The sequence below is a fragment of the Pygocentrus nattereri genome, chromosome 12 (genome assembly GCF_015220715.1).
Source record: "Pygocentrus nattereri isolate fPygNat1 chromosome 12, fPygNat1.pri, whole genome shotgun sequence".
Taxonomy (NCBI): Eukaryota; Metazoa; Chordata; class Actinopteri; order Characiformes; family Serrasalmidae; genus Pygocentrus; species Pygocentrus nattereri.
The window spans coordinates 41,247,283-41,260,940 of record NC_051222.1 but is presented as its reverse complement, the minus strand read 5'-3'; positions in this window follow the sequence as shown (position 1 = coordinate 41,260,940).

Sequence of the window (13,658 nt, the reverse complement as noted above, 5' to 3'; positions counted from 1 at the left end):
AATTATTATGCAAATGATATTTTTCCCTGATTTTCCTAAATGGTCGATGCAAATGAGTCAGTATAATAAAAGTCATCACCCGTTTTTTTTTTTTTTTTATTGAACAAACCTCCCAATGATGACAGTATATTCTTCAAAAATAAACTCAAAATGCACTGTTCCAAATTATTATGCACAGCAGAGTTTCAAAACATTTTATAGGTTGTAAAGAACGGAAACTGGTCATTTGTTGAGTTTGCAGCATTAGGAGGTCACATTCACTGAAATCAAAAGCTATTTCAATCAAAAACATCCTAACAGGTTAACATCCTAAAAGTTACATGTTAACATAGGAACCCTTCTTTGATATCACCCTCACAACTCTTGCATCCACTGAACTTGTGAGTTTTTGGAGAGTTTCTGCTTGAATTTCTTTGCAGGATGTCAGAACAGCCTCCCAGAGCTGCTGTTTTGATGTGAACTGCCTCCCACCCTCATAGATCTTTTGCTTGATGATACTCCAAAGGTTCTCTATAGGGTTGAGGTCAGGGGAAGATGGTGGCCACCCCGTGAGTTTCTCTCCTTTTATGCCCATAGCAGCCAATGACACAGAGGTATTCCTTGCAGCATGAGATGGTGCATTGTCATGCATGAAGATGATTTTGCTCCGCAAGGCACGGTTCTTCTTTTTGTACCATGGAAGAAAGTGGTCAGTCAGAAACTCCATATACTTTGCCGAGGTCATTTTCACACCTTCAGGGACCCTAAAGGGGCCTACCAGCCCCTTTCCCTGATCCCGGCCCAAAACATGACTCCGCCACCACCTTGCTGACGTTGCAACCTTGTTGGGACATGGTGGCCATCCACCAACCATCCACTACTCCATCCATCTGGACCATCCAGGGTTGCACGACACTCATCAGTAAACAGGACTGTTTGGAAATTAGTCTTCATGTATGTCTGGGCCACTGCAACCGTTTCTGCTTGTGAGCACTGGTTAGGGGTGGCCGAATAGTAGGTTTAGGCACCACAGCAAGCCTTTGAAAGATCCTACACCTTGAGGTTCGTGGGACTCCTGAGGCACCAGCAGCTTCAAATACCGGTTTGCTGGTTTGTAATGGCATTTTAGCAGCTGCTCTCTTAATCTGATGAACTTGCCTGGCAGAAACCTTCCTCATTATACCTTTATCTGCATGAACCCGTCTGTGCTCTGAATCAGCCACAAATCTCTTCACAGTGCGATGATCACGCTTAAGTTTTTGTGAAATATCTAATGTTTTCATACCTCGTCCAAGGCATTGCACTATTTGACGCTTTTCGGCAGCAGAGAGATCCTTTTTCTTTCCCATGTTGCTTGAAACCTGTGGCCTGCTTGATAATGTGGAACATCCTTCTTAAGTAGTTTTCCTTTAATTGGGCTCACCTGACAAACTAATTATCACAGGTGTCTGAGATTGATTTCAGTGATCCAAAGAGCCCTGAGACACAATACCATCCATGAGTTTAACTGAGAATGAAAAAAAAATTATCTTTATGACACTTCAATCCAATTTGCATAATAATTTGGAACGTGGTGTACATTGACCAACACAAGACATTCTCAATGTTTCCATTGAATGTCTTGAGTTTGTTAAGAGTACAAGAGACACCGGCATTCATCATGCCCTAACTCATGGGGAAATGAAGTTTGGTGTGTATTATGCGGATGGGTATTATGAAAAGGGTGGTGTATTTAATGGCTGCATGCATCATGGCCATGAATGTCGTTACAACCCAAACCAGGCCCATCCTTTGTCAAAGGTGTTCCATCCATCCATCCTTCCATCCATCCATCCATCCATCCTCAACCACTTATCCAGGTCCGGGTTGCGGGGGCAGCAGCTTAACCAAAGAGGCCCAGGCCTCCCTCTCCCCCGCCACCTCCTCCAGCTCTTCCGGAGGGATACCAAGGCGTTCCCAAGACAGTCGAGAGATATAATCCCTCCAACATGTCCTGGGTCTTCCCCGGGGTATCCTCCCCGTCTGACATGTCTGGAACACCTCCCTAGGGAGGCGTCCAGAGGCCATCCTTACCAGATGCCCAAACCACCTCAACTGGCTTCTCTCAACGTGGAGGAGCAGCAGCTCTACTCCGAGCCTCTCCTGAATCGCTGATCTTCTCACCTTATCTCTAAGGGAGAGGCTGGCGTCCCTGCGGAGAAAGCTCATTTCGGCCGCTTGTATTCGCGATCTTGGAACATAGACTGACCGGTAAATTGACAGCTTCGCCTTCTGGCTCAGCTCTCTCTTCACCATGACGGACCGGTATAGAGTCTGCATTATTGCACCAATCCGCCTGTCAACCTCTCACTCCATCCTTCCTTCACTCATGAACAAAATCCAACTATCACTATATTTAGACATTACATCTTCATAATTGCACCCATTAGTCATGTGGTGTAAACAACAGTGGTTGATGTAAAATCTTGTACTTGTCTGGTTGAGTACCGTTGTGTTATGCACGATGTTTTAAGAAAGTCACTAATCATTTTTGGAAACGTCAAATTCTGGCCAATTCAAAACGGTTGAAAAAACACTCGACACGATCTTCACTCATGTAGACTGCAAGCCAATGTTCTCCGGGAAGATCAGATGTATGTGTATTAATAACGACCATAGTTGGCAATTTCCTTAGAATATTTGTTGGTAATTGGTCACATGCTAACACACCAAGGAAATGTGTGTTAACAGCCACTTTGTTCATGACAGCGGTCAGCTCTAAAGTGTTCATTAGTAGAAATCCACTAAAACTTGTCTTCGGTTAGACACTTCGATGATACTGTCAAAAACAGCATATACAATCAAATTTATGGTGTGTAGAAGGTGTTGTCTGAAACGTTCCTCCAGTCTTATATTACTCAATTTTACTAAAAACACATGTTGACTGCGTTCATCATCAGGTGTAAGATTAAATGCATACAGAGTGTAGCCCTGTAGGAAATCCAACCTGTCAATAGGTAATGCCTGGTTTTTCAGATGCCTTCCAGATGCAAGAGCTAACTGATAAAATTCACATACAGTTGAACCAGAACAGAAGTCGGGTTGATGTGGTTTAGCTGGATATTGTTGTCCACCCACATACACTGCTAGAAACTCCAAGTCATAATGTTTGAATGAAAAAGGATTTTTATTGTATGCACCTGTGAACGCATCATTGTCAACCATCACTATTATCATAGACTTTGATATCTTTCCCAAGAACAAATTTTCTTGGTTAGAAACATGAGTTCCGGCGGGAATCCAAACATTTTTAGACGCATTCTATCAAATAGGTATTTAGCTGTTGTTGAGTGTAATGCCTGGGCGTAGCTTCACCTTACAGCTGGCGATAATGATACTTTTTTTTTTTTTAACAAATAAAGATGCTGAGAGGATGTTTACTTTGTAAGCTAACATGTCATTCTGCATTAGGCAGAATTCATCCTTACTACGTGTCATCCGAATTTTTACATTAACACCATTTAAGATTTCTCATGAAAAAATGTGTCATTATGAATTGGACAGTTCAACCACATTACTAGCATTTGCAAATGTAGCTCTCCTTGCCAAGCTGCTGTTGCCAAGCTGGGGTTTGTTTCATCCACATGCCCTGCAGTGTCCAGATAATAGTCCTGCAGAGAAAATGGTTTCCAGGGTATCCTGCCATAGTTGGTGAGACATTCTATGATACAGCGGTACGGGTGGGTACTCGAACACTGTGATATCAGTAGGTCGCCAAGGGACACGTCAACCTGAGAAAATTTCTGTTTCTTCAGCATTAAAATGAAAAAATTGGGCCACGAAAAGAAGGACTAGATTCTCCATAACGAACACAGGGATGTTCATAAGTGCACTTCTGGTGACTCAGGAGTGGTAATAGTGGCTTCGCTCAAGCTGTATTCAGTAGGGGTGGAGAAACTTCGAATGAGAATGTTGTCAGTTGGTGGAAAGAGTGGAACTCCTAAACCTAAAAGACATGCCTCCTTATAGGGGTGCAGGCCAAAGGCTTCTCAGGTTGTTACTAAGCTCTTTTGTGTGTAAAGCACATGGGTGGGTGGATGAAATTATAGCTCTGGATGCTGTAGGGCTGTCATGGTTGACAGGCCTCTGGATTACATCACATGAACCTCAGGAACAGTACCCTTGGACTGTCAGACCACTGTGCCATTTACCCTGAAATCACACTGCTCAGACTCCTTGAGAAAGTTTATGCCAAGATGCTGGAAAGGTGACTCCAGCCTATGAGTATTTGCCTATGCAGATTGTTAAGGGGCATGGGAGTTTTCAAACCCAGTCTACATGTATTTTGTGGACTTGGAGAGACCATGTTCCCTGAGATATTCTGAGTTAGTGTTGTGTCTGAGTGAGAGTTGTGTCCGCATACTCTGCATTAAATCAAGTGCATATAATGTGTGTTTGAATTTCCAAGTTCCAAGGCTTTCAAGGCATAGCCAAGATCAGGTGGATATTATCTGTGGAGACCAGAGGGTGGAGTCCCTGCTTTTTGCACATGTTGTCCTTTTTGGCTCCATCACATGGACGCTTCCATGAGAAGCTGAAATAGCCCTGGGGGATATAGTACAGTTTCAGGTCTGGTCAGAAGTGGAGGAGGTAGCACACTGAACCTTACAGGGACTGACAGCCCTTCTGAACTGAGTCAAATTCCTCAGGTTTTTGTAACTAGGTCACTGTGGCTTCAAACGTTTAGCTCGAAACTATGGTGGCAGAAGCATTCCAAGACCAGTTGAACTTTGGGGAATTTTACTTACTTTCCATACTTTAATAGACCTTCCAAAATACTACTGGAGTTGAACCAGAGGATTTCAGGCTGGGCCTTCAGGTGCCCAACACAATTCTGATACAGACACCTTGGTATCACGTTTGGAGCAGTTTGGAGATCAGGTGAATTTAGATGGTGAAGGTTATACCTCATTTTAATTTCTAATCTGCATTGAGAGTCAATTCAATGAGGCTAATATTGAATTAGACTTTCTTTGCAGGGTTAAAGGGGAAAAAACATGCATTCTTTTTAAAACCCATTCTGAAACCTGTAAGATGAAACTATTAATGTGCTACCAAGAGTATCAGAAAATAATTACTGTACAAAACTGGAGTGTTGATTTGTGTGAAAGCTGTACGAACAAGGACTGAACAAACAACTGAAACTGATCATGCAGGCATTTATGTACAGCTTTTGTAAGTGAACTTTTTTTTTTTTTTTTGAGAGAGAGAGTTGGCCTAGTAGATCACGCTTGATTATATCTTTAGGCAGTCACAAGGATTATGCAGTCATGGATGTATATTTGTAAGGGGAAATCATTTTCTCAGGTGGATATTTAGAGTGAATTGATCCAGAACAGCTTTGATCATCTTATGTTGTTATAAATTGTATCAGGGAAAACAGGGTAGGGATTGTTTGTTTGTTTGAGCTTAATGTACACCTTACTGTCTTTTATGTGGATTTTAGATTTTTGAAAGTTTATTTGTTTTTTTTTTTGTACTGTAAATAATATTTTATATGCACACTATATTTCCAAAAGTCTTTACTCACCCATCCAAATAATTGAATTCAGGTGTTCCAGTCACTTCCGTGGCCACAGGTGTATAAAGCCGAGCCCCTCGGCCTGCAGACTGCTTCTACAGACATTAGTGAAAGAATGGGTCGCTCTCAGGAGCTCAGTGAATTCCAGCGTGGTACCGTGATCGGACGCCACCTGTGCAGCAAGTCCAGTCGTGAAATTTCCTCACTACTAAATATTCCACAGTCAACTGTCAGTGGGATTATAACAAAGTGGAAGCGATTGGGAACGACAGCAACTCAGCCACGAAGTGGTCGGCCACGTAAAATGACAGAGCGGGGTCAGCGGATGCTGAGGGGCATAGTGCACAGAGGTCACCGACTTTCTGCAGAGTCAATCACTACAGACCTCCAAACTTCATGTGGCCTTCAGATCAGCTCAAGAACAGCGTAGAGAGCTTCATGGAATGGGTTTCCATGGCCGAGCAGCTGCATCCAAGCCTTACATCGCCAAGCGCAATGCAAAGCGTGGAATGCAGTGGTGTAAAGCGCCGCCACTGGACTCTAGAGCAGTGGAGACGTCTGGAAATCCGATGGACGAGTCTGGGTTTGGTGGTTGCCAGGAGATTGGTACGTGTCTGACTGCATTGTACCGAGTGTAAAGTTTGGTGGAGGGGGGATCATGCTGTGGGGTTGTTTTTCAGGAGTTGGGCTCGGCCCCTTAGTTCCAGTGAGAGGAACTCTTAAAGCTTCAGCACCAAGAGATTTTGGACAATTTCATGCTCCCAACTTTGTGGGAACAGTTTGGGGACGGCCCCTTCCTGTTCCAACATGACTGAGCACCAGTGCACAAAGCAGGTCCATAAAGACGTGGATGAGCCAGTTTGGTGTGGAAGAACTTGACTTGCCTGCACAGAGTCCTGACCTCAACCCCATAGAACACCTTTGGGATGAATTAGAGTGGAGACTGTGAGCCAGGCCTTCTCATCCAACATCAGTGTCTGATCTCACAAATGTGCTTCTGGAAGAACGGTCAAAAATTCCCATAAACACTCCTAACCCTTGTGGAAAGCCTTCCCAGAAGAGTTGAAGCTGTTCATATATATTCTATATATATTCTATTCATATACTGAGGAACGTCTTCTGAAACCGAAACGTTTGCGCTGTTTTTATTTTCTTTGTTGACAGCTATTAAAGATCTCCTATTTTTAATGTTTTTATTTATTAATTAATTAATTAATTTATTATTATTAGTGTGTGTGTGTGTGTGAGCCCTTTCTGAACTATCCAGTTTGATTCTGTGTGGCCCACACACTTACAAAACAATAGTTTGGACAGGTTTTTTTTTTTTCTTCAGGTGTGGTGAGTTTGCTCTGGATTACTGTTCATGTCATCACAACTCATTTAGTATGATGAGAAAATGTCACAGGAATGTTCAGATTGGTCTGAAATAATACAATTTTGTTATAACTTATATGAACATCTGACAGTATCTGTTATTTTTCTATGCCATTTTCAAACTTTTATTCAGAATCAAATTTTAAAGAGCTGCAGTATCAAATATTGTGTGTATTCATTCATTCCTACTGTTCAGTTTGTGTAATTTCCTTTTGTTTTGTGTGTTACAGTGAGTGTATGATAGATGTGCTGCTGTCTGTTTGTTGCTGATGCGTGCTCAGCAAATTTAATCCTGGGAGTGTTCCACAACACCGGAATGTATTGACAGCCTATGGACAGACATGCAACCTGGGCGGTTAGATGCCAAAATCACATGCCTGAAAAATTCACGGACTGGGTGCCAAAATGAAACACCTGAAACATGAGCTGAAGTGACAAGCCGTAAATAACTGCTTGATTATTCTTGATATTCCACAGCTTATTCTGTCCAGCTTGATATATTTGCTGATGCCTTGTGAGGACATATGATAGATTCTGCTTCCGTCACTAGAGAGCTTAGCATCAACCGAAATGGAAAAGCATTTTATTTGTGTTTGAGGATGAGGGAGATGGGTGTTCACACTTGTTGGAATGGGTTGTTAATGCCTTTCACATCTCAGTCGTCTAGGATTAAATAAAAAATAATAATAATAATAATTTAGCTTTAAGAACCTGTATTCTGCTCACAGAGACCAATCATTTTTACTCAAATTTAAAGTCAACACAATTTCTTTGAAATACAACACATTTTAATTTATGATGTACTAGAGATATAGAGTTTTTGCTCTAAACTCAGGAATTGACCAATTTATTATTTTTATTTTGGCCAATTTTATGACATTAATAATGTGTCTACATAAAATAGGTATAGGGCTACCGCAACTATACCAATGAATCATAGCTTAATGACACAATTCCCATCAAAGCCCCCCACCACCAGGTCCCGCCCCACCCCCATCCAATATACACCCGCTAGCTAAATCTCTCTCTGTCATTCAATGCTACCAAACTGGGAAGGTGAATGTTACCATAGGATTTCTTCAAGATAAGTGGACCTAATTACATTTTTCTGCTTAAGGACTTGAACTGCCACTTCAATTCATTAAAGAAACCCAAACATATGTTATTTATATTACAACTTGGCTAACACTGTGTGTTATGTGTGCTCATTTAGCCCAAACGTTGTTTATTAATTTTTTTGTTTTTTTAAATCAGGCCAGTACAACATTGGTTGAAAAAATCAGCCAATAGCTGTTCAGAAATTGGATTTGGCCATAAACTTGGCTTGACTGGTGCATCAATATTATGCACATTTTTGTTAAAAAGCCTGCAACTGTAAAAAGCAGAAACACTTTGTTAAATTAAAACTTCTGGTGACATTTGTAAGTGAGACAGTGGTTGATGCAGGTTGGTGCTGTTGAGTGAGCTGAAAGGAAAAGGCCTGAGGAGTGAGCAGGTCCATCAGGTCGGATTGACTGACAGTACGAATGTCACATTGCAGCCCTGCCCCTCCTGCACACTTCAGCATCTACCACCTGCCACCTGCTTCATTCACACATTCACACCTTTACACCTTACCACAGGTAAGCATTACTTTCATACTAATATTTGCACATCACATTTTACATATTATTTATATCTCAGGTGCGTTCACCTTATACAACATTGTTTCTCTGTACTGGTAAACAGTGGGTAATGCATAATTTGTTTTGCATGTTTGCTTTTGGTGTTTAAACTTAATGACATTAGAAGGGACTCTTTTAGGCACATGTAAAAATGTTGAAAATGCAAGTAAATATTGTACAATTGTACTAATGGGGAAATGATATGCTCACAAAATAAATAAATAAATAAATAAATGTAAAAATCAGGATTAATTGTAGAATGTATAGTGTAAATATTAATGGTGTAGCTCTGTATGGCCTAGAAATTAAAGTTTAAACCTGATCTATGGAATTATTATTTGTGTTCTATTCTTGCTACCTGAGGAGTAAATCTCTAGACAGACTATATATATTCGTAAATCAATCTGTCGTCTCCACAGTAAAAAAGGTAAGCTAAGTGGAATTCAGAAGAGTACAGCTTGTGACTATTGTAATAACTACAGAACAGGTTTTCAGCTTTGATTGAATCAGTCAAAGGTAAAATATGACAAATATGTTAAACCTATATTTAAACCTAAATTCTTTTATTATACAGATCTAGGCATTCATGTAGAGTGAGTTAAGAAATTTCGTAAGGTAAACTTATAAATTTGTACAGAATTTATACCATTTGGCCAAATCCTCACCCTGGATCCCGCAGATCCTCAAAAAGTCTTATAAAGTCTTAAAATAGTGTTTACAAGTTTAAGTTTCTAAAATATTTACTGTTACGCTACTAAATTAAAAAGTTGACCCCTAATGACTGGGTTGAAAAGAGTCATTCAACTGTACACTGAATTACTTCAGAACTGTCTGGCAACCAAAAATATCCTGCTGACAGCGAACCTCTCTTCAGAAACTGCCCAGTGATAAGGGGCTAGAGGAGGAATCGATAAAGTCAAACACACTGAAAAGTCATTGGCAGGATTGTGTAATCTTAAAGAATATATCCATGCTTGATTTTCCTCCAGTCTGAGTTTGTCTGCGTTGCTCGGTGGCCGACCCATGGCTCCAAGTTAAAAACACAAGAGTGAATGACTGAATAACAGTCAATGCTGGGTTTTCCAAAGGAATCTTAGCCCAGAGATGATTCTCTAATGGTAGCGTGAACATCACACTCAACACTCTCTTTACCAGTTAAGACGATCTAAACACTAAGATGCTTTTGGGATACTGGGCCTAGCCCAGTGGTGAGTAACATGTCGAGCTGAGTGCACTGGAGGTAAGGGTTGGTCTAAGCTTTAAAACTCATCTAGGCTTCCTTGAGTTGGCACATTCCTTTCAAATAGAATCCTGAATTTTCTGAATCTACTGTTGCCTTTAGGATTGAAAAATGAGCTGGTGAGGGCACTGAAACAAACATGAGAGGAAACGGCGTCAGCGGCAGAGCACTCATCTTTTCTGCTCTCTGGATAGGTGAGATACATCAGCCCACATTTCATGGATGCCGGGGTGGCTATAGCCTTTTGGGGGGCCCTAAGCAGGATGCTTTGGGGGGTCCATCTGCCTAGGCACTTGCCCAGGCCTACACATTGTAAATAGTTCCAAAATCAGTGTGGAGAATATTTGTATAACTAATATTTTAACATAAAAAGTTTCAACACCAATATAATATGAAAAATAAATAAACAGCAAAAAACTTCGTAGCTGGCCTGCTGTAAAATTAGAGGGCAACGAATAACAATGACTATGTAAATTAACTGGTACAATCTGGAACTGGAACAGTTTTAGGATTGTCTATTCAGATTAATGACTGTTTCTGTTCTGACTAAAAGCCAAAACAAATGGCATAACATTTTTTACTTTGCAAAAAAAAATCATTTCTACTTCGTTTTTTTGGCTTTAGATGCATATGTTCTTTTCTGAAACATAAAGCATGATTAACCACTAGCTTTGTCCTCTTACTTGATTAATTACTTTGGTTACCATAATGGTAAATCCAAAATTAGCTGAGCAAATATGTGGTACAAACACCACAGTACTCTGTAATTATTTTGGATAAAAAGTACCAGACCGTTATATGACATATGACATAAAAAGTAAAAAGCAGTGATTCTTACTGTGATTTTACTGGGATCTTTCCATTTATTTCAGAAAACTACAGTGGTGCTTGTGACCCTTTTAGAGTTTTCTATATTCCTGCGCACATTTAACCTAAAACTTCATTAGATTTTCGCTCAAGTCCTAATAGTAGATAAAGAGAGCCAAATCAAACAAACGAGACAAAAACATTAGACTTGGTCAAAGCATATGATATTTAAGGATATTTCTCACATGTGTAGAAATAAGGATGTGGAGATGCACTGAATTATCACGAATAGTAATAACTTTTTTCTGCTTAGGATGCTGTTCGGTTCTGGTCAGTGCACAGGTAAGACCATCCCTCTCCATTTCAGTTTTGGGTCCTAAGAATCTGACCAAGTTAACCTGTTCATGTCCAATTTACTATGGTTAATAGAATTGTTACAGAAAGCTGAGGTCATCAGCTCCACTTTCTGGTCCTGGATTTTGTAATCACTGATAGGTATGACGCTAGGTAACCAGTCAGTTACATCAACAGATCAAATAACTATCAGTGTTTATATAAAACAACAGAACCTGGATTTAGTGTCCAGAGTTGAAGACCTCTGCTCTGGAGCAGGTGAGTTTGATAATTAATAGCAGGTTAACAATGTTGAAGGAAGGAACTGCCAGCGGTACAGGAATGGTAAGAAGTGGGGGATTCGATGTACAATCTCAAAGGGCTGAGGCACTCAATAACACATTTTTAATTTGGTTCAACACTGTTTGTTAAATTTTTGCTCCTGAATTTCTTTCAGTGCAATTCAACTCAGCCCATCTCAAATGGTAAGATAAAGTTATAACTCCTGCATGTTGGGTTTACTCTCATATTTAATAAGGTACCAATGTACTATGCTAAAGAAATACTGATAAAGTATTCATTTGTACCCACCCCAGCGGCAACAACGAAGCCATGCAGTCCGTACAATGGGTGTGTTTTCCTTTTTGCATTCTTATTTTTTCTTTCCTTCAACATTCAATTTTCATTCATATTTGATATCCTAATTTCTTTCTAATTAAAACAGAACCACCACCAATTCCACCAACACCAATTTCACCACCAGTGAATTCACTCAAGTAACTTGCAGTCCTGGGAATATGACCTATGCATTGGTAAGATATCTCTCTCTCTCTCTAACTCTGACCTGTTTTGGTATGAGTGGTATGATTGGTAGCAGTGATATTCAACATATGAAGACTGAGGTTAGGCCTGGAATTTGCTGCTGAATAACCTCCTCTAGTGGTAAAGTAGACGCAAAGTCAACTTACTGATAAAGCCAACTCTTCATTTTCAACTTATCATTATTCTACACTGAAATTTGTCAATGCTTCCCACTACTTTTGAGCTAGACCCACCAAACCTTGCAGGAACATAGATCCTATACATGACCCCATACAGTCATGAATAGAGTATGAATAGCAGAATGACCAGCATTTCATATTTAACTGCCACAAACCATGTCATAATGATCACCCCTACTCCGATCCTCATAGATTACATTACATTCCATACAAATTCACATACATACTAACAACACACATACATTTGTACACATTAGTAATCATCACAGACACTATAGCAACCACCTCGAATTACCTTAGCAACCACTTTGGACACAAATAGCAAACCCCTAACAATCACGAGAGACACTAAAACAATCATATATCACCCTCATAATCCTCTAAATTACCATAACAATCATCTTTGAACACAAAAGCAATGACCTGTAATTCCATAACAACCACCTAGCAACACCCTAGCACCCACCCAAGATACCATAGCAACAGCCAAGCAAAACTCTAACAATTACCTGGGACACTACAGGAACTACACAGCAACCTCCTTGCAACCTTGAGAGATAGGATAGTAACCGCTTAGCAACACCCTGTCAATACCATAGTAACCTTAAGTACCATAGTAACCACCTGACAACACACTACCAACTACCTTCGGTCCCATAGGAACCCTCTTGGAAAGCCCTAGCAACCACCAAGTATACCATAGCATCCACTTAACAACAACCTATTAACCACTTAAAATACCTCAACAACTGCTTTGGAATAGCCAAGCAACCATAGCAACCATATGCAATACTATAGCAACCACCTAGCAACACCTAGCAAAAAACACAATATCACGTCTGCTAAGCAACACCCTATCAACCCAAGCACCTGAGATACTACAGCAACCGCTTACCATCTCAAGCATTATTTGTTGGGTTTGGCAAGCCGAATTAAAGGCTGTAGACATTTTTTTCCTTCCTGTTATTCTATGCTGAAATTTGTCAGTGTTACTACAGCTTTTGTGCTTGTACCATCAATATTTGCACAACCATATCATGTGGATTTGTGCAGTGTTTGTTTAAGCATAGTTTTCCTGAATGAATGGCAAAATGAATGGTGACGACTGGTGAATGTGCAGTCACCGGTTAGATGGCGGTTGTAGTACGGCTGAGTATGTGTGGATACTGCAGAATGAAAGTATGTACTTCTTTAATGGCCAGGTTAATGAACACTTGCCATCAATGTCACAATGATTCTGATTGTTACAGCCCTGGGAACAGGAACATCTTAATGCTGCAACCAATCTGTGTAGCCATCATATCTTCAGTTAGGGCTGAAATTAAGCAGTAGCTGTTACAGAACAGCAGTTTTTAAGTTCATAATCCTATGCCAACTCCACATTGGTCTAACTTTCAGACAAATCTGGTAGTGTTTTAGGCAGCTGTGTCAGGCAGCATATTTACTCACATTACTAGCATAATTCCATTCATTCATTCCTTCCTTCATCTTCTTAAACCACCCTATCCAGCTATGGCCACAATAGCAATTGGGAAAGCAGAGAATCCCAGACAACTCTGAGCCCCGCAACTTCCTCCAGCTCATTCTAGGGATAAAAAGTCACTTCCAGGCCAAATTGGAGATAATTCCTCCCCGTGGGTCCTAGGACATCCTCGGAGTCTTGTCCCAGTCTGATATACCTCCAACGGGAGGTGGCAGAC